Here is a 25,311-nt window from a genome sequence, read left to right as displayed (position 1 = left end):
TTTTTTTTTTTCTCCTCATTTTCCGTAGTTGTATTTTAAAGATTCGGCTCTGTATTATTTGAAATCAGTCTGCCGACAGTCCATGTATATATTTGAACTAATACCATCCTTATAACAGGTACATATTCAAGTTAAGTTTTTACTCCATTATGCACAGTTTGAGATAAATAAATTTTTGACATATGGACACTGAAGTTCCACTTGAGTCTTGGATTTATTTTTGTAACACAAGTTGGTTTTTTTAAAATAATTCATGCAGTAGAACGTATCATCGTAGCCAACCGAATACGATACATAATGCAGTGATATATAACTATATATATATATAACGCATGAATATTTTTATAGGCATGTACATAGAGAGAGAAAGTACGATAGCTTAAACGGAATAACTGCCTGTGCCTCCTTCGGGGGGAAGGGAATGCGGAGTGAGAGGCTGGTTCCCAGCTCCCTCCCTTCCCTCCCGAGGACGCGGGGTGCGGCGGGGTCCGGGGGGTTCTGTCCCCGCTGCCTTTGGCCACTTGTTGCCCCCGGAGGGGCCGAGCCGGGGCTGGCGGGGCCGGCGGCAGCGGCCGGCGGCCCGTGGGCACTGCCGCGGCCTCCCGGCTTCCAGAGGAGGATAATGCGCTTCTGTCTGTTCCCAGCCGTGCCTCCTTCCCTGGGCGGGCAGGAGGGGAGCCGGCTTGCCACGGCCGGGGAGCCGAGCGCGCCCTCCCCGCTCCCTTTGTCCTCCACTTCCCAAACTTTCCTCTCCCGGCTCCTGGGCCGCGCAGGAGGAGGCGAGAGGTGGGGGCGGGGGTAGGGTTGGCCGGGCAGAGGTAAGAAACAACAAAAACCGAACAAACAAACGAAAAACCGTCGAATGCCAGAGACTTTCACGTTTTATCCCAGCTCTTTCTTGAATCCTATTTCTTAAATTGCCAGCGCGGTGTAGCCCCGTTTCGGACACTCTCTGCAGCCGGCCACAGCCCCAAAGAGAAGCGGTGGCGCCCGCCGTGTAGAAGGAGAGATCCAGCGTCCGTGCCAGGTAGAGTTTTACTTTGTACGGTCGTTGCCGCAGTTGCCGAGGACGGGGCTCCGCGCTGCTCCGCGCTGGCCGGCGCCAGGCCCCGCGGCCCCGGGCAGGGCAAGGGGCGACGGGCGACGGAGCCGGGCAGTCCCTGCCGCAGCCCCAGCGGTGATTCGGTGCTGCTAACGCGGCTGCGGTTTCCCTCAGGAAACGCGCGAGAGGGAGATGTAAATAATAATAACAATAATGATACGAATTAAAAAGGAAAAGGCACGAAATTTGGGATTTTTGAAGCTCTGTGATTGCAAACCGGTCGTGTCTTCTGCTAATGGCATGTGGTACGTGGCAAGGAAAGCATGTGATGTTTGGCTTAGGCAAGGCACAAAGTGGGCACCCCGGCACGGGGCAAGCGTTGCCGGGCTTCTCTCTCCAGTATTTCTTGTCAGCCACTGGATTTCACTGTAGGTCGGGGAGGAAGAAGGCTGGGTAAAACTTACACACGCGCACAGGTACACGCATACACACACGCACACAAAATTACCTGGCTGATTGTGGCTTTTATTTGGTATTGCTATTTCCCAGGCTCAGTTCTGGCCTCCATCCTTGAAGCCTGGTGTCCAGATGAAAACTAACATTTCCAGACTAGGAGACGTGGAGATTTGCTCATTGCCTGGTTTTGTAGTTTAGCTCCCTTTGTCCCTTTTATTTCTGCACCGTCGCTGTACCTGGGCAGGACAACAATTTTTTTGCAGATTCTCAACCTTTTCTGTGTCTTTTACGCTAATGCAACGAGTAAAACATTCTTTTTCAGAGCCGTGAGCGTTTGCAATGCATTTGGGGATTATTCACGTGGTAACGAGCCCACAACCCCGCTCCCGCTCGCCTCGCTGAGAAAAGAAAAGCAGGAATAAAAGCCCAATCGATATCACGATTCCATTTTTAAAAGCGAATCTTAGCCAATTAACAGCAATAAAACCTGGCCCCTTTTTGAAGTGCTAACTAAAATATTCGAGGGGGGTATTTGGAAGTGTTGGTCCTTTTACAATTCGCATAGAGAAGGCGAGCTAATACCACTAAACAAAAGGCACTAAGCCACATATTCAGGCTTAGTGAATTCAGCAACTTTTTATATGGGCAATTTGTTTAAGCTTAGATTTCGGAGTACGATTTGGAATATATGTGGTTGAAACCTGATATCCCTTGGAGAGATTCCTTACATCCATCCATCCATCCATCCATCCATCCATCCATCCATCCATCCATCCATCCATTTATCCGTTTAGGGAGGATAAACCAAAGCATTTTACATGTACAGCTGAACAGCTTTATTTTTAAAGTGTTACTTGGAGGAACGCCATTGTCCACTGCTCATTTTAAATTCAACACATTCAATAACGCCATTTACACCTAAGCCATTATCCCGGGCTTTCGTTTACGGCAGCTGAAATGTGTAGCAGAGCTCGTGGGTATATTTTTATTACGGTTATTGAAGATCTTTGGGGCTCTCCGTGGTTTCCCTCTCTTGAATTGTTGTGTATTTTATAGCCAGAGTGATGCTCGGCCCAAGAGCGCCAGTGTAATGTTTCCCTAACCTTCTACAGAGCCGAAGTGAACCCAAGGATAAGATTATAGTTTCCCCTGTGATTTTTTTACGGCTTTTTAAGTACTGGGGTGTTAAAATATTTTGCGGAACTGGAGAGGTAGATTAGCAGGGTTTCTTGCCAAAGCTGGGAAGCTGGTATTACAGACTGTCCCAGGGGGAAATCGCTCACATTAACCACTAAATGAATATTTGACAAGGGCTCATTCGGGGGTATTATTACTACAAACGGGTCCCTACTGGACTTTCCAAGGGTCAAAGAGCAATGGTTCAATTAATTATTTAGACTGTTAGTAGATTTGGTTGTAATAGCTGTACTTATTTCTGCAACCGACAGCTTCTTGCGGTGGGGGATCTGGGGAGAGGCTCTGCCTCGCAGCCCGGCTCCAGCCTGCGGCTCTCGCTGGCCGACAGACATTTCTTGGCCGAAACCACGTTTTGATTCCTTGAGATGTCCACTGGTGCCAGGCGGAACATCAGGGGTGACGGTGACCCCCACAGCTGAATGTTTTCTCTCAGTATTAATTTCTCCTAGTCCCCAATGGGCAGCAGAGCTGGATATCTGCCTCCGAATAGGAGGCAGATAGTCCAGCAGTTTAAGTAGTATATAATGTAGGTCCCACTGAAAGAAAGAGGCCCATTACTGATAGGTGTGATTAGATACACTTCAGTCATTTAAATCCTGATCTAACTCAAATACTAAAATGTAAAACCTGCTGCGGTGGCTGTGAGATTTCCGAGGATATGTGCAAAATGCTGACGTTCTGAGGGCAGAAGAGCTTCGTCTTTGCGTTTTTAACACCAGTCAGCCTCGCCTGACACTGTCGTTTCAACATTTTTTGTGGTGAGGAGGGGACAGAAAAGGGAGGATTATTTTGTTTAATTTCTACAACAAACATGTCCATAGTAGTAGATACCGCGCCCCCCCCCCAAAAAAAAAAAAAAAAAAAAAAAACAACAAAATAACGTTGGGAGTGTGCGATTAGGTGACAATAATGTATGTTGAATGAATAAGAGATAAGCTGCAAGGGGGGAGAGGGAAGCAGTAATTACAAACCCAATTCATTCAGCTTTTCAGGACTTTTGTTGTGGGAGCTCCATTGACGGGCTTCGAGCTGCCAGTTTTCTCACATTAAAAAGAACTGATCAGCGCCTCAGGGGGACAAGCAACACCGCTTAACTGCATAGTGATGGGGTCCTCATTTAGAGCCATTACAACAAGAAAATTAAACAGAGCCTTTGTGTGCACCAGGTTTACTTTTCAATTGCTGACAGTTTATAGCTAACTGCTCAGAGATTTAAGTTTGATTGCAGTTTGATCGCCTGCTAGTTAGCACCGCCGCTATTTTAGTTTTGGTGATTAAAACCGGGTTTTTTTCTGACGATGGCACGGGGAATTGCGAGAGTTCGGTACTATTTTGCTTTTGAGGAACCAATTCACTTGGCGAGGACGTACAGCGTTACAGTGAGTGTGGGGGCTGGTTCACTCGCGAACTGGAAAGAAAAGGAGCCCGGGGTGGAAATTCCCGGAGCTGCGCGTTCGGCCGCGCCGGAGCGGGAGGGCGAGCTCCGTCCGCCGGGGCCCGGCCAGCCCTGCCCGGGGACCGCGACCGCTCCGGGCCCGGCGGAGCCTCCGCGGCGGCAGGTGCGGGCGGGCGGAGCGGCCAGGAGGAACAAAGCGAAAGGCCGAACCTCGCGGGATGGTTTTGGAGCTTCTCTTTGGAGTTCGCAGGGGGGTTTGCCGTGGCTGAGCCGTGTGTGAGTGTGACTGAGTGTGAGTGAGTGTGACTGTGTGTGACTGTGTTTGTATGCGTGTGCGCCTGTGCGTGCAGGGGGAGGGGGCGCGCCGAAACAAGCTGCGATTTTTCATTACAATTTAGCGGTGTCGGAGGAGAGCGCGGACGGCCCTTCCCGTTCAGCGTGGTGCGGGTTCGGGCCCGGCCGTCCCGCAGGAGATGCCTGGGCCCCCGCTGCCCGGTCGGCAGGAGCCGGGGGAAGCCCGCGGCCGGGGGGCCCTGGCCGTGAGCGCCCGCGGGGAACGGAGCGGGGCCGGGCCGGAGAAGTTTCTGCAGGAGTTTGTCTCTGGCTCATCCGCTGGCGCAGCGTGCTGCCTCGCAGGACCTCTGCCATGTGGGCGAGAGCTTGTACAGCGTGGCTTTGTGTTTTATTGGATTTTTTTAAAAAAAATCCCTTTTAAATTTAATTCTTTTAGGATTTCTCCGTGTTTGGTTTGTGGTTTGCGCCCGTCCCTACCCGTTCCCCTCATCCCCTGATTAGAGCCCCTTTCCCCCCCCTCCTTCCCTGCAGATGTGTTTCAGACTCAAGTCACCAGCGGTTGTTCCGATGCAGTTGCTCTCTTCAGAGGAGCGAGGTGGGCCGCAGCTCGGGAGGGTCCCCGAGGGGCACCCCAGGGGCCGGGGGGCTGGCAGGCCGCTTCCGCGGGGCCCGGCCGAGCTCCATGGGGCTCCGGGGACAGAGGGACGCCAGGGGAGAGCAGTCAGCCCCGGGACACGGAGCTGGGCCGTGTCCTGTCCTCTCCCCACCGCTGGTCCCTCTGTCCGGAGCCCAGCGGCGGGTACAGCGCTGCCCCTGCCCCGGGCCGGGAGGTGCCTCCTCTCCCGGCCAGGCGGCCGCTGCCCCCGGGAACGGGAGGGGAGGCCCGGCCTCTGCGGGCTCCCCCGCCCCGGGTCCTCGGTGACCCCATCATCTCCGCAGCAGTTAGGGCTGCTGACGTCATGTGGGTTTTTTTCTTTCTTTCTTTCTTTTTTTTTTTTTTTTTTTTTTTTCCCCCAGAAAATTGTGACTGACGGCAGGGGATGGGGACCGAGATGGGGATGAGGTGGGGTAGAAGGAGGAATCCCACCGGTGCTGGAAAGACACGGGCTTCTGCAGAGGCTTTCTCGCGGGAAGACGAGAGAGGGGTGTCTTGGCGCACCAGCTCGCACTCACGCACACTCGCAACTCACACGCGTCCCAGGTTGAGGATCCTGCAAACCCGCCTCCCATCCTGCGGGAAGCTCCCAGCGCTCGGGCGGCCGGTCCGAGCGAGCCGACCTTACTGGGGCGAGTAGGGACGCCCGGGGCCGGAGCCGGCTTAAGTAGAGCCGAGTCCAGCAGCGCTCTGCAGGGCGGCCGGGCCGGGCTCATCCCCACGCTGCCCCCGGATGCCGGGCCCCGATGCCACGGGAGAAGCTCTCCAAAGTGTCCTTCTGGCATCGCTGGGAATGACGGTTCCTTTAAGCCCTTGCAAATTGCAGAAGTTGAGGAAGACAGAGAAATAATTAATGTATTAAAACAAGCAGCGAATTCCTCAGGAGGCACCTTATCAACTCCAGCCACACTGGCTTCATCCCTCCTCGTATGCTAATACCTCGTGACGTCATCGGCGCCAGATTGAATGTGAATCAGTTATGAAATTATTAGTTTTAGCTTAAAAAGCAATCTGGCTCTCCCGTGAGTGGGCTTCGCGCTGCTGCGGGTTCTCGCTCCGTGTCCTCCCCGTGTTATGCACACACAGTAGTTGCGACTTTCCTGTCGCGACGAATCCCTATTTCCAAAGCACACATCCTGACAGGGGGTGATGTAAAGAAACCCATAGATTAATTGGGTCCCGTTTCTGAGTCGGCTGTGTCTTCCTTATCGATACACACTTTACACCCGAAACCAGACAGTCGGATTTCCTCCTACTTTTCAGGTAGGCAAGAGCTCCTTGTGATTTATTTCTGTTAAGATCCCACAGAGGGAGGGTGTTATTCTTTTCCAGCGTCTGCGAAAAAAAAAAAAAAAAAATACCCAGGAGTTTGCTTTTGGTTTTGCTCGCGACGGAGGAAAACGGGCCAGAAAAGGGGGAAATACAGAAATTTTTTGTTTGTTTGTTTCAAATAGAAATATTTTTATTTGGAATTTTGCAAAGGAGAGCATCCCAGCGGTAGAGGGGCAAGGGATCCGAGCGGGTAACAATGGGAATTAACACCATTTCAATCGCTGCGACCACTCTAATTAGATGTCTGGGTCCGACGAGATCAAATGCTTGAATCTAAACCCCTCGGCTCGGTTTCGTTCGCTTGCAAATTCTTCTGAAAAACGGTTCAGGAAGAAACCAAGCTACCCCCAAATTCCCCGGAGTCCCTTTCGAGGAGTTTGGCCGATAACAACTTTCTCCATGGGTCGGGGGGGCCGGCGCGTCCCCTCCCCGTAGTGGCCGCCGGCCCTGCCCCGGCCCCCCCGGTAACACCCCCGCACCCCCCTGCCCCCGCAACTGCTGCGGGACACTTCTCTCTTCGGCCGCCTCTTTCTCCCCGTCTCCGGAGAGCTGCTCTGCTCCCATGAATTATGAATAAACTCTCTCCTGGGGAGCCCCGCCATCGGCCCATCTCCGCTCCGGGGCTGCGGAGCCCCGGTGTGGAACTGCCCCAGCCCCCGCTGCCAGCAGCCCCCTGCACAGGGAAGGGAACGAGAAAAAAGAGAGAAAGAGAGAGAGAGAGAAAGAAAGAAAGAATTAGAGAGATAGAGAGAGAAAGAAAGAAATGTTGTAACTGGCCGAGAAGTGAGTTTTCTGACTAATGAAATACGAAATGAGCGGCGAATATAAAGTATTGTAAGATTTCTTCCCTGCCCCCCAGGCACTGATTGGCAATTTTTTTTTTTTTTTTTTTTTTTTTTTTTTTTTTTTTTTTTTTTTTTTTTTTTTTTTTTTGTGCGTTGGTTTGAAAAGCAGGAAGAAATGTAATGAATTGAGTGCTGTCAGAGATGTCTTCTCTGTTGATGTGGTGAATGGCAGTAGCTCCCTGATCCAGTGCAGGTGCAGTAGAGCTGGGGAATAAAAGAGGGGGGCTCTCTGTTCAGTGGAAAAAGCACATTCCCTACAATAGACCACACACTGCCAGCCAGCACGGCATCAGCTCACACTCTCAGACTTTTTTTCGCCTCTTTCCACAGTCCTGAGCTCACAAAATGGCTATACATTAGCACTAGTTAGGGTTTGCTTTTAATGAACAGTTGTGACTCCTTTTGACCAACATTTAAATCTGCTGTGCTCTCTCTGAAGACAGGTCTGTTTTGATCACAGGTTTTTAAAAATGGCCCGTTTCCTAACAAGGCGGCTTATTCAGGGCCATCAGTTGCATTTGATTGCAAGGGGAAAAAAAGGAAAAAAAAAAAAAAAAAAAAAAAAAAAAGAGGGCTCTCGATTAATAAAACGCGTACCCCAAGTGCTTCTAATGGGGAAAGTTTTTTGGGCTTTAGTTGTTTTTAATTTTTTTTTTTTTAATATTTAATAAAGTGTTGTGGGGAGGAGGAGAGACACTGTTTTTAAATCGATGAGATAGTCTAATCCTATACACGAACGCATTTTAATCCTTTTTGGAGATAACCTTGTCTCCTTTTTGGCTTAATATATTATCCTTATACACGGATAAAAACTTTGCACTCTTATTAATTCGGTCCAGATTGTTATTTCTTGGCTCATTTCCATAATCTTTTTTTTAACTTTTTTTTTCTTTCTTTTCTTTTCTTTTTTCTTTTTTTTTTTTTTTTTTTTTACCCTCTCGACGATCTGCTCGGAGTAAGCTAGGTTACACTTGGTTACACAAGTTTTATTCGAAATTATTTCCAGAGCGAGGGCTCACTCCTCAGCCAAGAGGACTGATTGATTCTGTCCCTCTTCGCCTCGATTTGATGTGCCTCGTCCTATCGCGGCCAAGCCAATGAGCCGGGATTTTCATGGCATCCCGGAGCAGCCCTTGCTGATTCCTCTCGCATCTAACCTGCAAGAAGTAGATTAAGCTCTTTTGGATATACTTGCTGATGCATTGCGCTGAGGAAAATTGCTCGGCGTTTGCTTATAGAAACCCATGTTACTGTGAATGTTCTTTTTTTTCCCCCCTCTAATCGCGATAACAAATAGCATCAGCTCCTGGAACAGTTTGGCAAAGCCATTCTTGCCTGAGTAGCGCTAAACGGGAGAAGCTGACAGCTACCCGGTTATTACCTGAGCTCCGAGCAACCCCCACCCCCAGGCGATAACAAAACGTGTTGGCAATAAATGACATTAGAGCCACCAGTCAGGTGCCGGTGGGCGCTTGGAGCGCGTTTCCAGGGGGCAGATCCTGTCATCCCGCGCACAAAGGATGGACCTTGTCTGCACAGGGGACGAGAGATCGATGCTCCCATATCATATCATATCATATCATATCATATCATATCATATCATCGTATCATCATATCATGTAATCGTATCAATCATATAATATACTATCATATCCTATCATATATCATATCATATATCATATCACATCATATAATCATATCATAATCATATAATATCACATATCATATCATATCATTGCATGGCATATCGATGGTCCTGGATGAAAAATAAGTCTCGTTTACACTTTGCTCGGGACGTTTCAAACGCGCCGGAGCATCATCGCCTGACAGCGCCTTATTTACTGCCAACAAGTTGTAGCTCCCCCAGCCCTGGCCCCGTGGCGGCTCAGTAACTAACGCAGGGGAGTTTTTGGGGGGTGGAGGTCCCTGCCGGGGTCGGGGGCGAGGGGTGCCCGGCCCTCCCGGGGAAGGGGCTGCGCCCCGCCGCTGCTCCCCGCGCCACCGGACAGCCTTTGTGTCCTCCTGCTGCACACACCCATAATTAATCCTCCTTCTTACTGCTTACATCCTGGACCCAAGGGGCAACTCAAACCTATTTAGATCGCCTTGGTTGGTTGCACAAATTTAAGTGGCAAATGAGTTATAAACCTAATAACTGCTTTAATAAAAATAATTATTTGATTATGGCAGAGGAAATTTGCTGGAGTGCGGGGGTGCGGGTGGGTTTGCGTTTTGGTGGTGGTGGTGAGGTTCGTTCTTTGCTTGGAACTTAAACGCCTTTAGAAAACGTTACTCTGAAAAAAAAAAAAAAAAAGTCCCGAACTCAAAACAAAATGGAAAACAAACAAGCGCCCCGAAATCAAAATGCTAAAAGCTTTACATTAAAAAAATCGCCCTGATTCTCGAAGTACGGTGGAACATTTCCCGTGATATTCGAAAGAAGAATTAATTTGTAAACAGAAAAATCAATATGAGATTTGGGTGGCTTTGAATTAATTGAAAACAGTCGACACAGAGGACCATTAATCACAAACGCTGGTACTTCTTTTGCTTTTTGCCCGTTAGGGATGAAGTTTCTGCGCCTCTTTCAAGTGTATTTATGCTTCTGGTTTTACAAGAAAAAGTGAGGATGCAACAAGACCAGTCGCGTTGTCCTCTCTATACTTTTAACGCTAGCATATTGTTTGATTACTAATTCGAGTTAATATGATCTTTATGGCAACATAACAGTGGATAATTGGCCCTTTTTCTGAACAACAATGTAAATCACAATCGCTTTATTATTTAATAACGTCAAACGCTTCGTTGGATTGGCCCCGACAGAGAAGACCTTTTCTTTCTAGCCAGTGTTGTTGAGAAAGAACAATGCAGATCTAATTGTGGAGATTTCAGAAGTTGGCTCCTGTAAATGAACAGCTTAGATATGGAAGTTCCAGCAGATGTCTGCACTTTTCCCTGTGACAAACCTTGTAACCCCCCTTCCTCCCCCTCTGCCCCGTCCTCCCCCCTCCCCGACTTATTGAAGATTTTTTGTTCTCACATCCTAGCAACAACCTAAATCTTCCAGCCGCGAATACACCCCTTTCCCCCGGTTGCTATCCAGCCCTCAGATGGCCGCTTTAAGCGTACACACCAAATTAGCGCCTGGCCCGAGGCGCGCTCGCCCCTCGCTCGCCCCGGGCCCCCCATCAGCTGCGGCCTGGGGGGCGTCGGGCGAGGGGGACAGCCGGGGGGTTCGGGGCGCTGCGCTTCGCCTCCTTCTCTCCAGCCCCGCAAACGTACCGGGGGGTTGTTTCGCAACACTTCAGAGGCTACTGCAAGTTGAGCTCGCCGTTACAGGGCAGCAGACGTGTCGGGGCCTGCCAGCGCCGGGGGGGTGCGGGCCGGGCCCCCGGGCGGTGCCCGCCATGTGCCACCCTCTGTCCTGGGGTGCTCCTGCCTCGGCCGCACTTGTCCGGCCCCAGTGACCCAAACCCCGCCGCTCCACCCTGGCAGCAGCGCTGAGCCTGTCCCGGCTGCGGGGCCAGGGCTCCGAGGCAGAAGTTGAGCCATTTCTGGAGCGGGGGCTGGGGGCGCACCCCGGCGCTCATCCGCTCCCCCGGCCCGGTCCCGCAGCTGCGCGCTGCCCCGCGGCTCTTTCCCTTGCCCTGCCTGGGATGGGCCGATCCGGCCGGCGGGTCCCTGTCCCCTCCTCACCGCCGCCCCTCCGAGGACAATTCCGCCGAGACGAGTTGATCTGGGAAACTTTTGCGGTGGGCGCTGGCAGAGCCGCTGGGCCCCCGCCCCGTCCCAGCTGCCCTCGTCCCCAGCACTGCGCGCTTTGCTGCGCCAGAAAGCCCCGTCGGGGGCGCGGGGGGGGGCGAGGGGACTCGGCGGGGCCAGGGGTGCCAGGGGTGCCAGGGGTGCCAGCCCTCGGGCAGCCCATCGCTGCCACGGGAGCCAAGAGGTGAGGCAGGCAGACCGAGCTCGAGATATTGTCCCTTGCTTTGGTGCGGGGTTTTTAATTAGTTGATTTTTGACAAACCGACTGAATCCGTCCCGGCGTGCTCCCCCAGCAGGAGCACCCGGTCACAGCGGTGCAGCTCCCCGGGGCTGCCTCGGGGGTGCCCGGGGCCCCGCCCGCTCAGCCGGGCCCTCAGAGGGCACCAGGCACTCCGCAGCCTCACACCTGCCACGGGTGGGGGTTCTGTGTGCAAGAACCCACTCGAGGGAAGTACTGAAAACACAGACCTGATAGCTAAAATTACCCGAAAAAGAATTCCAAGTTGAGCGACTCGTCCTGTCTGCAGCCGTGGGAAGCTGTTGATGAATCCCTGTTGACCTTTGAGCTTTTTCGCCTCGAGTGGGTAGAAAAATCTTGATTTCCCCCCCTCCCCCCCCACCTAGCTTTCCCGGCTTGTTTGTTTGTCTTACAACTTTACTTCTCCCCGCTGACATCACCTGGCGGGGGGAGCACGGAGCTCACCGAACGCTGCCCGTGGGGGTGCGGGAGCAGAGGAGGCGCGGGGGTCGCCAGGGCTCTCCGGACCGGCATCTCCGGCCCCGCGGCGTGCCAAGGGTTAACCGCACCCGCTCTGGGGCTCTGCGCGGCCAAGAACAAAACTGCGCGACTTTCCCCAAATGCCTCCAAGAGAAGAGCGAGCCCCGCAGCCCCGGGACCCAGCGGGCCGGGCCGGGCTGGGCCGGGGGCGGCCCGGGCGGCAGCCACTCCCCCGCAATGAGCTCATTTCCATGTCTGCACCTCCCGCAACTGTGAGAAAATCCGCCGGGACATCCCGCGTGCCGATGCTGCTTGGGCTGCCCCGGTCGCCTTGGCGACAGAGCCCGGGGGGAACTACATAAATAAAATAAACCGAAAGTTTTCCCGGAGCCGGCACATCGCAGGGAGAGGGGATAACCCCAAGCCCACGCGTGTCGTTCGTGGGGCCGGCCCGCCTGAACACTCGCCGGGAGCCGGGCGAGGGGTGGGGGCAGCGAGGGGCTGGTGCAAAAGTGCCCGGGGACAGTCCGGGAGGGGGAAGGGAGCGCCGAACAGCCCCACACTTATCAATAACAAGATGTATAAATATCAAAGTGAAGGAGCCCGAGTAAGTCTTTCTAGAAGCGCCGAGGAAGCTTAAGCAGCTTTCTTTAATGGTGATTTGTAGCTCTGTAAGGGGCACGGATAGCAAATACCCTGCAGGTGCATGTTGTAACACTGCCATCCGGACTTTAATGTAGATTACTCTCCAACTCGTTTGATCGGTCCTTTGAAACCCTTTACAATTGCCTGTGACGAACCGCCAGTCTCAGGTTTTTTTTTCTTTGAATAATGCCTTAAGGGTAAGTCCTTGGGGCTTTTAAAGATCTCCAGCACATTAAAAAAAAAAAAAAAAAAAAAAAAAAAAAAAAAAAAAAAAAGCACGTTCGGTTTTTGGTTTAGAGCATGGGTCCATGTCTCTCAACTTGGGGCTGTTAACGGGCATCTTTTAAATCATTAATCATCTAATAACAATCAAGTTTGGAAGGGAGATGCGGGGATCTTCTAAAGACCTCCATACATTTCTGTGGCATTTGGGAACAAACTGGTTAAAATTTAGGAGGCACACAGCCCATCTCTCCTGCTGAAGCTCTGGAGCTGGTAGGTCTCCGGGGCTTATGGACTCTCAGCTGGGTAAATCTGTGCTGAAAGTCTTTTCTCTGGACATCGAGAACCTTCCGGGGTGGGTTTGGAGGGCAAATCCGAAGAGCGATGCAGGGGAGAAGTCCTCCCTGCTCCCCCCACCCGAACGTCCCGCATCCCGGCCCTGCTCGGGGACCCTCGTCCCTGCTGGGTTGGTGCCTCCTAGCAAAGAGTGAGCGGGTTTTGAGGGAGTTAAAAAAAAAAAAAAAAAAAAAAAAAAAAAAAAAAAAAAAAAAAAGTCTGGAAGGCACAATAAATCCCTCAGATATTTCCACTCTCACAGAAAATAAGGTTTAACCTTTAATATTTATTCGTTACTATTAATTCAAAAAAATAATTACTGAACTTTTGGCCCTTCAACTTCCACAAGCGGCGCTTTGTTTCCTTAAAATAAACTTGGGAGAAGCGATCCCTCCGTATCAAACTAGGGATTTGAATTAAAGGCCCATTTGGGACACTTGAGACTACAAAGGGTTACACATAAATAAATGCCACATTTGCCTATTGCAAAAGTTTTCTCTGTCCTTTCTCAGTCACAACAGGGGAGGAAAAAGCAGTCGTTTATTATCTAGTGCTGGGAAGGAGCAGCCCCTCCAGAATGTCCTCTTAGATTTGGCCGGCAGAAGAGGGACTCTTTCCCCCCCCCCCCCCCACCTCAACAGCAGCTCCTTTTGTTCTCCAGATCTCTTTCCCAATTTCAAGCTTCACTTGCAGATCCTAAGTTTGTTTGTTAATGACGCTATTACCATCTGGCTCGTCCTACTTTCCAAAAGATATAAATCTCCCCGGTTTCATTGCCTACATTATCATCTAAGTGCCACCATAGCTGGAAGAAAAATATGCTTTCAAGGCTGCAAATTCTCTCGCACGGAGCAAGTTCCCCGGGCGCGGGGCTGCCGCCCGCCCCGCCGGGCTGCGGCCGCTCGGGAGGGACGAGGCCAAATGGATTTCACCTTGCAGCGATGCTGGGAGAAGGAGAGACGGCAGCATTTAAATTTTCCACCAGAAACTTGAGTGAATCTCCCGCCCCCCGTCCCCCATCCCTCCCGGCCCCTTTTGTGGCTGTTTAATGCATCTGGCCACTTTGAACCGTTATCTTCCGCGGGGAGAGGGACGCCCGCCCGCCCGGCGGGGCCAGGGCGCGATGGGTCCTGCTCCTGGCAGGCTCCTGTTTGCCCTCACCCAGCGTGAACCCCCGTCTCTGCGGCATAAGTCCATATTCCATACGTGGGAATAAACCTTTCCCACAGGCGCTGTACAGTAAAGGGAAGAAAAGTTTGGGCTCCTCTCAGCGCAAAGCGGCTGCAGATTTGTGTGCGTTTGAGCATAAAGGGACGGGGGGAGGGCGAGAAGGGGTGGGGGAGGGAGTTGGGTCGGTTTGTGTATGGGCTCCACAATGACTCTATTTATTCGCTGCAACCAGCCTGGGCAGATTGAATAGGCGAGAGAGAGACACTCAGCCTTCCCAACGCGTGGGCTTTGTGGGATCCAGAACCCACTAGCAGATTTCGACTGCTAATTTCTCGTTCTCGGGGGTCTCCTGCTAGGAGACACGGCCGTGCCCGTCAACCACGGCTCCCCCAAACAGTGACAGCGTTTCTAGTCCTTAACCTCTCCGCGTTCGAATTCAGCGTCAGAAGAAGTTTAATCATTTATTGCTTCTTTGCTGGATCTCTGGCAATGTTTCTGACGATTATATATATAAAAAAAAAAAAATCCCCAAAACAAAACCCCTCAAAAAATCCCACCCAAATATTTTATTTGATTATAGGTATATGCGTACACACACACACACTATTGTCAAGCGAGGGAAAAGATGCTCCTTTAATACGGGAAAGAAACCCAGGGATTTTTTTTTTTTTCTTCTGAGTGATCTGATTGTTATAAATAATTACGGATGAAAAGAAAACTCACTTATTATGCACTTCTAATACTGTGACTGCAAAAGAGAGCAAGGGGGCCAAACCAGTGATTAATTAATATCGCACTGGCGTAGCTATTTTCTCGCGAAAGGCCTTTTTCCCCCTCGCTGCTGCTGAGTTATCATTCCAGCTCGAGTCATGTGTAGCCAGGAAGGGATCTTGTTTATAAATTTATATGACGACCTTTTCTTTGTGTGCGCTCTAAAGTTGATATGGACAAATTGCAGAGGTATACAATTTAAGTAGATGCACTTTTAATCACCGATCATTAAAATGGTTATGTTAAATATACTCAATTACATGCATGACTTCACCCTAACAGTACTTTCTATTCTCCCAGCTGCTCACGTATTCCTTAACTATAGTCAGCAGAAGAAACTCGATTATGCTGAATCCATACATTTCTATGGATTTCATCAGCCTAATTAATGCTTCAGTGTGGTCCATGTGTCTGAATGGTCGCTTTGCTATTACTTGGGTAAGGAGGCAGTGCTGGAATGCAGAGGGTCTTTCTTTCAAAGATACCCACGGGGGTCACTCTAGGACTCTAATGGCAAAGGTAGCAAGTGTTAAATAGCAGAAACATGCGGAGAAAGGGAAGGCAGCGATGTAAAAGGGACATTGATACTGTAGGTATGCCCAACAGGTCAGTGATGATAATTAAAACGCTTAAAGAAGAAAAGGTAAATGAAAAGCTTCCACAATTCGCAGCATGCCTGGTTAAAGGCAAACGAATCAGCGCAAAGAAACGCACCTCGCCGATTCTGGCGGGGGAAAAAAAAAAAAAAAAAAAAAAAGATTAAAAAAAGGAAAAAAAAGGGTTGACAGCAGATTTTTAGACTAAATAACTACTAGCGCAGCCTCTTCTGTGAGCACCGTGTTTGAATGCCCCGTCCCTTCTCTAATTTTCTCGTTGTCGAAATGCAACGTGCCAGGGAGAGGATGCCCGGCCGGGCAGAGCGGGCGCTCCCACGCTGCCGGTCCTGGCACCGCCGGGGCTTCCTGCAGTCCCCCGTCACTGCAGATGCTCGGGGAGCTGGGGGAAGGAGCTCTCCCCCACCTCTCCACAGCTTTCTTCCGAAAAGAAAAAGCGATTAAAATGAAGGGGATGTTGCAGCCTTGGGGGAAACAGCCAATGGCTGCTTTTATAACACATCTTCCCGTCTTAGCATTTAGCGGGATGTAAAAGGCACGCGTCCTGCTATTCCAGCAACGTTTTAATCGACGAGAAAAGCGTCTAGATTTTTTTAATTATTATTTTTTTTTTCGCTCCCACCTGTTGTAGTAGAAGACTCTCTGATCACACCGGCTGCTGGGAGAAGTGAGAGAAAATCAGAAGTCTTTCTTGTCACCCACTGCTCTGCCAAAAGGGTGCTGCTGGAGCCCACATCTCTTCCCTGTTTCTCCACCAAACAGCTCAATTGTCCTAACTTCGAGTCGGTGCCTCGCTTCAGCCTTCATCCTTCGAGTGGAGAGAGAAAGCAGGGAAGATTTCAGATCTATAACCAAATTATAACCTAGGAACTTTAAGCTTGTCATGCTAATTTAATGACTTTTATAGTAAGTGTAGACTTTCTGTCTTTTGAAATTAGCTCTTCAAAACGCTTTGTGTAATGACAGGCACTAGACATAAGAGACAAATGCACAAGCAATAGCGGGATAATAATCTGGCAAACACTGCGCCATTTAATATTAAAATGGAGAACAAAGTGCTTTAAAATTCAGCTTAGAGGTGCATCATTGGTGCCATTGGTGCACACCCGGGCCCCAGAGTGACCCGGGAAGGAGGTGTCCTCCAGCAGCCGCCGTGTCTGCGTTCACCTGGAAGATGAGCAAACACCACATGCGCTGTACAAAACAATCCTTCACCTAACGCCGGGTCCCTTCGCTTTCTGGTGGTGCTCGCACGTGCCTGAGTGCTGTAAACATCCTGATCTCCACAGGCTGGTTCTGCCGGGCCCGGCCTCCCGCTCGGTTCCCAGCGGGGGCGTGTGGGCGGGCGAAGGCGCTGCGCTGGCACTGCAGGGCTCGGAACGCACACATCCCCTCCCTCCTTCGGTGCTTCGGTGCTCACACGCTATGAGTGGTCCAGAAATCTGTCCGAGAGATGGTCCTGATAACAAAGGGAGGAGTAAACCCAAAGCTATAGGTGTATTACAATCCGGGCGACTCACTCATTGCCCGTAATTGTAAATAAGGTAAGTTCACACGACGATCGGGTGACGAGGGAACAAGAGCCCCATTTTAATCAGGTGGTTATCTCTCCTTGGTGGAGATCAGAGCTCCATTGCTCCTGGGCTTCTCATTGTGCCCCCCTGCTGGAAATGACAACTCCTTCAGAAATAACCAACTTGGTCCCTAGATGGGATTTCAGCTCTTTTGCACTACATATGTACCAATTGTCATTTTACAGCTACGGCGAAACCCTTAAATTATATAAGGGTATAAACTCGGTCTCATTAAATCCCCTCTTTTGGATAGCCTCGAGGTTGGAGAGTTTATTACTGTAAGCCAGAGAAGACTTAAATTATATCCAAGTGGTGATTGAAACGTAGCGGCATTTAGGCACACTTCTTGTCTTAGCTACAGAGGTTTCATTTCCCCCTTTAGAGACTTATAATATTACAAATGCAAAGTTTCCTTATGTCAAATCAAACTATCTGAAATCTCGCCTCTTGATTGAGCCTCCGGGGCCCATTTTGGTGAGGACAGAACCACAAAGATACGATCAAGTACCATAGCCTGACAAAAGCGGAGTTTATCGTTCATCTGAGAGAGCTTCCTAATCTGAAACGAAAGCCTTCCCCTTCCAGAAAGCGTCTGAACACGCTGCGTGAGTTGTTTTCCTGCGCATGTGTCCGGGTAAATCGGGGTGTGCGGTAGGGACGGGGGACCGAGGGCAGCGTTCACCCCGCGGCTTAGAGCACAGCCTGCCCGCGGGTTGGTGTTTCCACCCAAGCCGATGTGAAAATAACAATTTCGGTGGGACCCCCGCGCCCACGGGAGCTGCCGCTGCCGCCCAGGGGCACGGTCGGGCCGGGGGCTCTGCCCGGGACCCTCCCGGCCCTCGTCCCCCCGTGGGGTTCCCCGAACCGGCTGGGCTGGGTCCCCTTTTGGGCAGCGCTGCCAGCTCAGGGAGAGGGGCACGGCCTGCAGAGCCCCCGCCGAGCCCCCAAAGCCGGGTTTGTGGGGAGGGGGCCGCCTTCCCCCCTTCTCCAGCCCCCGCAAGAGGGTCAGTGGTTTAACCAGGCGTCACCAGGACTTCGTTTTATCCCCGGCCCACTGAAGCGTGTGGCTTTTAGTGACTGATGGCCGCTGTGGCTGTACGCGGCACAGTTGCTCTCACGGTGCGTGCTCCAGATGGGCACGTCCCGCAGGCTCGGGGCGGGGGGGCACGGCCGCTTTGGAAAGGCCACCGAGACACTGAGATTTGTTCTGGGTCAACCCTCCCCTAACGCCAAAGTTGGGAAACAACTTTCCCAGCGTGTGTCGGGAAGGGAGGGAGCGGCAGCGGGTGCCGCGGTGCGGGGAGCCGGCACTTGGGGCTGCCGGGGGCCACGGTGGCTGGGGACTGTCCCCCCACCCTCACCGCCGCATCGCCCCCGTCCCTCTTCCTCCCCGAGCCCCGGACGCGCAGACAGCACGTTTCCAAACTTTGAGATGCCAAATCACGTTATTGCTGTGGCAGGAGGCTGCTTTCGTATCTGTGACAGCTGAGTTTTCCCCATCGATTATGTGACACTGCAGTTCATTTACACAGCTCAAAAGCTTAAAGACACCGGAGGAGCCCCCGGTTTAACCCGAAATCCTAACAGAAAGTGAATCAACTTTCTGGCCAGTGTTTAAACTGATAGATCAAAACTTAATTTGGAGAGACAGAAAGGGAGAGAAACGACAGCACGGATTTATCTTGCCCGGCGTCCTTCGCTGAAACTTTAGAAACCGCGGCGTGGAAAATCCAGGGCCGGCATGCTAATGAGCAGGAGCGCATTGGGTGTTCAGGGACGGTACAGATTTCAGAACGCAGATTACAGCTCCTGAGTTTTTTTGTGCTGGTGCGTGAAATGGGTGCGTGGTCCGAGGCTGCCGGGTGGCTCCGGGGCCGGGCAGAGGTTCGGGGCCGGGCAGGAGCCTCCCGGGTTCGCCCATGAGGAGCGCCCCGGCCCCGCCAGCGGAGGGCTTGGGGAAGAGGGGCTGCTGGAAGGGTGGCATTTTCCCCTCTGCCATGGGGATGGTATGTCCGTCCCCCTTGTGCTGCCGGGTTCTTCCCCGGGTTTCTTTTAGCGGGGGCTTTCCGGGAGCCAGCCCAGAGCCCCCCTCATTGCCGCTCCCACCACCCCCCCCCCGGCCCCCGTCCTCGCCGAGGTTTCATTACTTGCTGTTAGTGCCTGGAAACAATAAAGGATGTGGGACTGGGCTTTTATTGATTATTTGTCACCCTGTATTTGTCAGTTTCAATAACTTTTCCTGAAGTTTTACTTACGGGCACTTGAGCTTTCGGATTAGGCCAGCTCTGCGGATTGCAGTGAGGGGTAATTATCCACTGGCCTGCTTCCCCGCAGCCGGAGAGAAAAGAGCATTAACGTATAGAATGGGCAGGATCCGGCCTGAGCCCCCCCTAAAGCGCTGCCCGGGCGAGAGGCGGGGGCAGGCAGGAGCAGCCGCGGCCCCGCCAGCTGCCCCCGGCCCCGGGGTGCAGCGAGCCCCCGCTCTGCCTCCCGGGGGCCCGGCCCGGGGGGCTTCCCCAGGCCGCCGGAGCCTCCCCCCTCAACCCTTTCCCTCGGTTCAGAGGACAGAGATCAGCCCTCAAGAGACCGTCCCGCTCTCGGGAGGGGGGACCCAGGGCGCTGGGGCCCGAACCGGGGCTCTCGGCCGCGGCCAAATCCCCGGGATTCAATTAAAAAGCTGGCTCGCGCCGCTGGCGGGGAGGCGAAGCCGGGGGATTTGTATTATGAAGATCGACTCTTCAAAACTGCCCGCCTGGCAGCCCGGCCGCGCTCCCGCCGGCCCGGGGGACCCCGCTGCCCCGGGCGGCCCGGCCGGAGCCCCCGGGAGCGGCAGCGGAGCCGCCGGGGGCTGCGGGCACCTGTGGAAAGCGGGCGGGGCAGCGACCCCCGCCTCTCTGGCAGTGTGTTCTTCCTCGAGAGAAAAGATCTTATCCTTGGCCATCTTCCTCCTCTTAATAAGTTTCCTGCGTCTCCCAAGCGCTCCCCGCTGCTCGGAAGGCGCTCCAGCCGTAGGCGCTGTAATGCTGAAGGCGAGCATCTCCCTTCCGCGGGCTGGCAGGGCGCCTATCGCTGCGAGGATAGCGTTTGATGTGCTGTACCTCTTGTCACTGCGAGCTAAGAGACGAGCGAAGACAGAGTACCCAGCTACACGGGATTTAATTACAGCGGAATGCATTCTCCATGCTGATTAGGAGCAAAATCAATCGGGGGCTTATTTGCCACAATGAACCAATAAAAACCCCATTTATTAAAGCAATAATCTCAAGCCCCAAATGGTCTAAATATTATTGTTTCAATGGCATTGAGGGAATTCGGAGCGAAAGCGTTACACAGAGAAGATGAGGGAGTGCTACTCCATGAATTCAGTAGGAGTTTCTAACCCCATTCCAGGAGCTCGCTTTCTGCCTCAGAGATCTCGGAAGAAGGGGGACAAGTTCCCCAATTTCAGGTCCAGGTGTCTGGGCCGCTGTAGTACCTACAAGGCAAGATGCTCTGTGGTCTGCAGCTGTCTGTGCTGAGGCAAACATGGTAAAGAGCTTCCTACCGAGTCTCAAGGATTTCCTGCTTTCCAGTGATTTATATGAGAAATTCCTGGAGGAGGGTAGGCAACACGAAGGTCCCCAAGCTATAGGCCGACATAAAAGCCTTGTGATATTAATAGAAAAACACCACACAACGTGCCAAAAAATTTCTCTGGTGGGGATGAGGGAGAAAGGGATTCCCTCAGGAGGGTGCTGAGCAACAGGCTGGGGCACACGGGGAGACTGGGGGGCTGTGGTGCTCCCTGTTCCCCTCTGCCACACGGAATCAGCCCCGTGCCATGCCGTGCCATGCCATGGCAGAGTGCACAGGGCGCTCCCCGGGGATCACGGTGGGAGGTGGAGGGGCTGCGGGAGGGGCAGCGCTGGTGGGCCAGCTCACCCTGGGAACTGCGGGGTCCTCCAGAGCTGAAAGTCTGTGACTCAGGAGATGCTGATTTTGCTTTACAGCTTTCTGTAACTCCAGTCATCTCTGTCCCAAACCGGAGAGGACCTCATTTCCTGCTCAGTGCTGTGCCAACCACAAGGTCTTTTCATACGGCTGCCAGGGGTGCCTGGCTGCGGGAAGGACAGTCAGTGTTTGTCACCAGGGAATGAGCTGGCATCACAGCTCTAATCTGAGTCAACAACCTGGCTAGCTCTGAGCTTGACTTCATAAATCACGGTATCTAATTGAAAGGCACATGCTTGTATATACGGTGTTGTTCAAAAAGAAAGAAAGAAAGGAAAAACAAATAGAATTTAACAAACAGTTTTCTCTTCCCACTAGCCCATTGATCAGTCACCTGATTGTTTCAATTTACAATATTTCATGCAGAGAGAAAAAGAGAAAGTATAAAAACATCTTGTATAGCCTCAACAAAAACACAAATGAAAAAATTCATCTCCTAATGAGAGGCTTAGCCTTTTTCTAACACATCCTTAATAACAGGGAAACAGTCTTTAAGTGTTTTTAATTTAAATTGTTTTCATGTTTAATTCACTACTGCTGAATAATATTATTAAGTGCCTATGTATCTATTTAGCATCGAGGCATATGATATTTCAAAGCAATTGAACCGGTTTTGAAAGGAGAGAGAGTCCTGTACTGAGCCTGCATTCTTTTTTTTTTTTTTTTTTTTTTTTAATGTTAGTTAACACACATACACTGCATTGCCTTTTCCTCATCCTTCCAAGCAGAAATGAAAAGTAAGTCTGGAACAAAAGATCAGTTATGTGCTTTTTGCTTCCCACACCCAAACCTCCTGCTTTATTTTTGTATCCATAGGGTCTGTGTGATCTCCTCCCGTGAGAGGCATCTCAGCAGCTCAGCCCCCTCTGCCATCTCAGCACTGCCATGGAGAAGCCCAGGAGGAGCAGAGCAGTGGCTGAGCAGCAATTTGAATATCCATATTTAACTCTTCAAACAACAGAAGATACTTCAGAACCGTGTGTGAGACAAAATGCCATTAAAGTTTCAATCATTGAACCTCTGTTTAGCTGTACTCCAGAAACGAGCAGTTCATAACAAGCAGGGAATACTGATTGACAGTTTGCCATCAGGAGCCCTTAAGTAGGATTTTTCCAGCTATAATGCAGTGTACCCTTCAGTGCTCCATTTTTCCTATTTGAAGTAGAGGAGCAGGAGGAATATTTACATTAAAGCCTTGTATGCAATATATGATTGCTCTGAAATTAAGAAGCACCAGTTTTCCCCTTATTGTCTCAGAAATGAAGAGTGCACTTTGTTTTCTTGTTTACTTCGGGTGCTTGATGCCTTGATGTGTTTCAAGTGTTTTCTGTCAGCATCATGAGACCTTGCTTACCTGCTAAATTTTAAGTGTAAAGTGATTAGTGTTCAAAGTGCCTGAAAAAAACGGCACTAATGATGTCTGACAACTTTTGGTTTTTGGTGGTTGTTTTCTTTTTTTTTTTGCTTTTTCCTCTTAAGTAATATTTCATGGTACATTAAATAGGTTATGCAGTCTCTTCTGAGAGACCAAAGCAATGTATTGCTGCATACTTAATGTTTCACCAAGCAGATAGCTTTTAAAAGGAAAAAAAAAATGATGGCAGCACAGAATCCTTTCCCTGAGCCTTGTCTCAGCTTCTTCTCAGTTCAACAAGAAATGATAGCAATTTGGAGAAAGATACAGAGAGAAAAATAAATATTATTTCACAATAAACCTCTTAGTGTGTCACTTGTGATCACCAGCAGATATTAGAAATGCTTCCCGTTAAACCCACTGAGGGTTATTTCTTCCCAAGCTGAAATGTTTCTAGCCAAACTGTTTTCTTGATGTTCACATAGGATGCACCAGTTAGAGCCAGAGCAGCCCAAGAGAGAAGCAAACAATTAAAACTTTTATGTATTTGAATCTCGATAGACATCCCTACGAGGTAGGTTTTAACGTTTTTTTTTTTCTCTTCTTAATTTTTCGTCTCTTTTTTTTTTTTTTTTTTTTTTTTTTTCAGTAAGAAGGATAAGCTTGGAGTGCCCAGTCACCGTGGTAACTGCCAGAAAAATTCTCCTGAAGTTTGAAGAGGTCAGCTAACAGGGTCAACAACTCTGGCCTCTCTCTGAGCTGGGCCTGGCAGGCTCCATCCTGCGGCTGGGGTGTTAGCGCAGGCTGAGCCCTGGGAGGTGGACCATTCCAGCTCTGATATAAATTTTTTGAGTCAGTTCACGGCCTGGGCTCTCCAGGTGGCCTCCAAAATCGATTGTGACCTTGTGACCCTGTCTAACGGAGGCATAGCATCCAACCTAAGTAAGGATTTAGCCAGGAACGACAGCTTTCCACTGAGTGTTATTGGGGACAGTACAAACAGTTTGGGAAGCAAGGAGGTAGGTATGAGGAGCAGAGGTCATTAAAAGCATATTAAAAAACAATTTTAAAAATCCTTTTTAGTTGAAAGTTTTTATTTGCGGTAACCGTTCCTTTAAAAAACCCTTCTGGCAAGTATTTTTTCCTTCCATAATGACATTGTATCAAGCACTTTGGGGCATTCGTGTAAGAAAAATTGGCACTTTGCATATTCCAAACCAAACTAATATTTTATCTACCTCTGGATTTTGAACTTGTAAATGAAGCTGACTGACATGTGTTAAACTAGATGTCTGTGAAGTGTTTTTTTTCCTTAATATCACACAAACTAGGAGACTGCTTATTAAAGAGGGCTATTTATTTTAGGTAGTAATTTTCCTAATATGTGCATTCTTTTTAGACTCAAAAGTCTCTTAATCCCCTTAATCTATTTTTAAACTGGAAAATTAGGTAACATTCAGAATAGTGTGAAATGAAAGTGAGAGTTTCACAGGGTTTTCCTTTACTGGTTTGCAGTACAAATAGAAAAGCTACAAAAACTTATGTATTTTTATGGGGAAAAAAAAAATGGATCATGCTAAGATCATATTCATAGACAACATGAAATTTCTTTCCTTTAAGATTTTAAGCAACAAACTCTGAGGGGGAGGGAAGGGCTATTGCAGAGTTCTGATTTTGTTATTGACTGTAGAAACTTGCCCTTCGGAGCAAGTGGATTTGCTCTCGTGTTTTATTCCCACTGCTGCAAAATCTCATGCGCTGCCCACACCAGTAATTGATAGCTGTCAGATGAGTGAGTGCAACCACACCGAGGAGCAAAATCCAGTTCCCGAGCCGGAAGGTGCTATCAGACTTTAAGTGACTTCAAAAGTGCTCTGAAGGAAGAAAATTGCTTTAATATTTGTTCCCAGTCTTAGAAAAATCGTGTGGTGAGAACCTTGCCCAAACACTTCTTTTGCTTGGCGGGGCCTGGCTCTGACGTTTTTCTTCCCAGCCCCTTCCAAGCTGATCGGTTCCCCGGAGGCTGGAGGAGCTGCACCAGAGTCAGGGCCATAAAATACAGTTCAGGAAGGGCACCTGAGCTTTGCTAAACACCATCGTGCTGCTGAGAAGTCCCACAGGTTCCAACAGCAAGAATATTTAACTTTTATTTGCAGTAACACCTTACTCTGCAGAAAGTCCCCCCCAAAAATCCTTGGATAAATCTGTGGCCAAAGTCCTGCCTCCTATAGGGTCATCATAATCTGCTCCAGTGGGAGCAGTTTTGAAGACCAGGAGTGAGAAATGGGGCTGAATTTTGCCATAAAATAATTTAAGGCCAAACCTGCACATTCAGATATCTATGGTGACACTATTTAATTCTACCCAGAATACTGATAATAGTTTGGTTTTGGTGGTTATTTTTAATAGACCTCTGCTGAAAAGGCTTTATCCCCCTTAGGAAGCATGTGATTCAGGGCAGTGGCTTCTGTGTTTGGGAGGATGAGTCTTAGAGCTCTCGGTGAGAATCAGAATATTTGCTGGTTTTTCAGAAAAAAAAATTAGGACTGTAAATAGCTGGATGATGAATCTTCAATATTTTCAAAAGCATCTGTGTAATTTTTAACATTTAAAAAAAACCCCTACTTTTATCTGCATTGTATTGTCATCACTCAGGGACCAAGTTCTACCTGGCAAACAGGGGATCACTTCTGAAAACAGATAGAACTATTCCACTGGAACTTTTGGACCAGAATTGCCCCAAATTTGCACTGAAACCTCCAGCTTGGAATGAGGAATTGTTGGCAGAGGCAACAACAAGGAGATCTCAAATTCTCCTTGCTGCAAATCCTTTAGCATTGACTTCTGTAGATCCTATTGGATTTATAATCAGCTGCGAATCTACAAATGTCACTGGGAGCGGGTCCTGGTCTGGCACATTTTGTACCTCTTCACGTGG

General features: G+C 50.2%; 1 protein-coding gene across 6 annotated transcripts in view; it reads left to right on the top strand.

Annotated features, from left to right (window-relative positions):
• Positions 1 to 25,311, top strand: part of SOX2 (SRY-box transcription factor 2) — an 87,784-nt gene that overhangs the window by 52,676 nt on the left and 9,797 nt on the right. The window contains exons 2-4 of one of the 6 annotated variants that reach the window (XR_005702479.2): positions 925 to 1,027; positions 21,836 to 22,000; positions 23,023 to 23,093. The gene's annotated coding sequence lies outside the window, so the exon portion shown is untranslated. Of the gene's footprint in view, positions 1 to 924; positions 1,028 to 21,835; positions 22,001 to 22,858; positions 22,948 to 23,022; positions 23,528 to 25,311 lie in introns of those variants that run through there. The other 5 variants (XR_005702478.2, XR_009208190.1, XR_005702482.2 and 2 more) reach the window with 5 other exon arrangements.

Source organism: Hirundo rustica, chromosome 10, assembly GCF_015227805.2.
Source record: "Hirundo rustica isolate bHirRus1 chromosome 10, bHirRus1.pri.v3, whole genome shotgun sequence".
NCBI lineage: Eukaryota > Metazoa > Chordata > Aves > Passeriformes > Hirundinidae > Hirundo > Hirundo rustica.
This window is presented reverse-complemented; position numbering and strand designations above follow the sequence as displayed.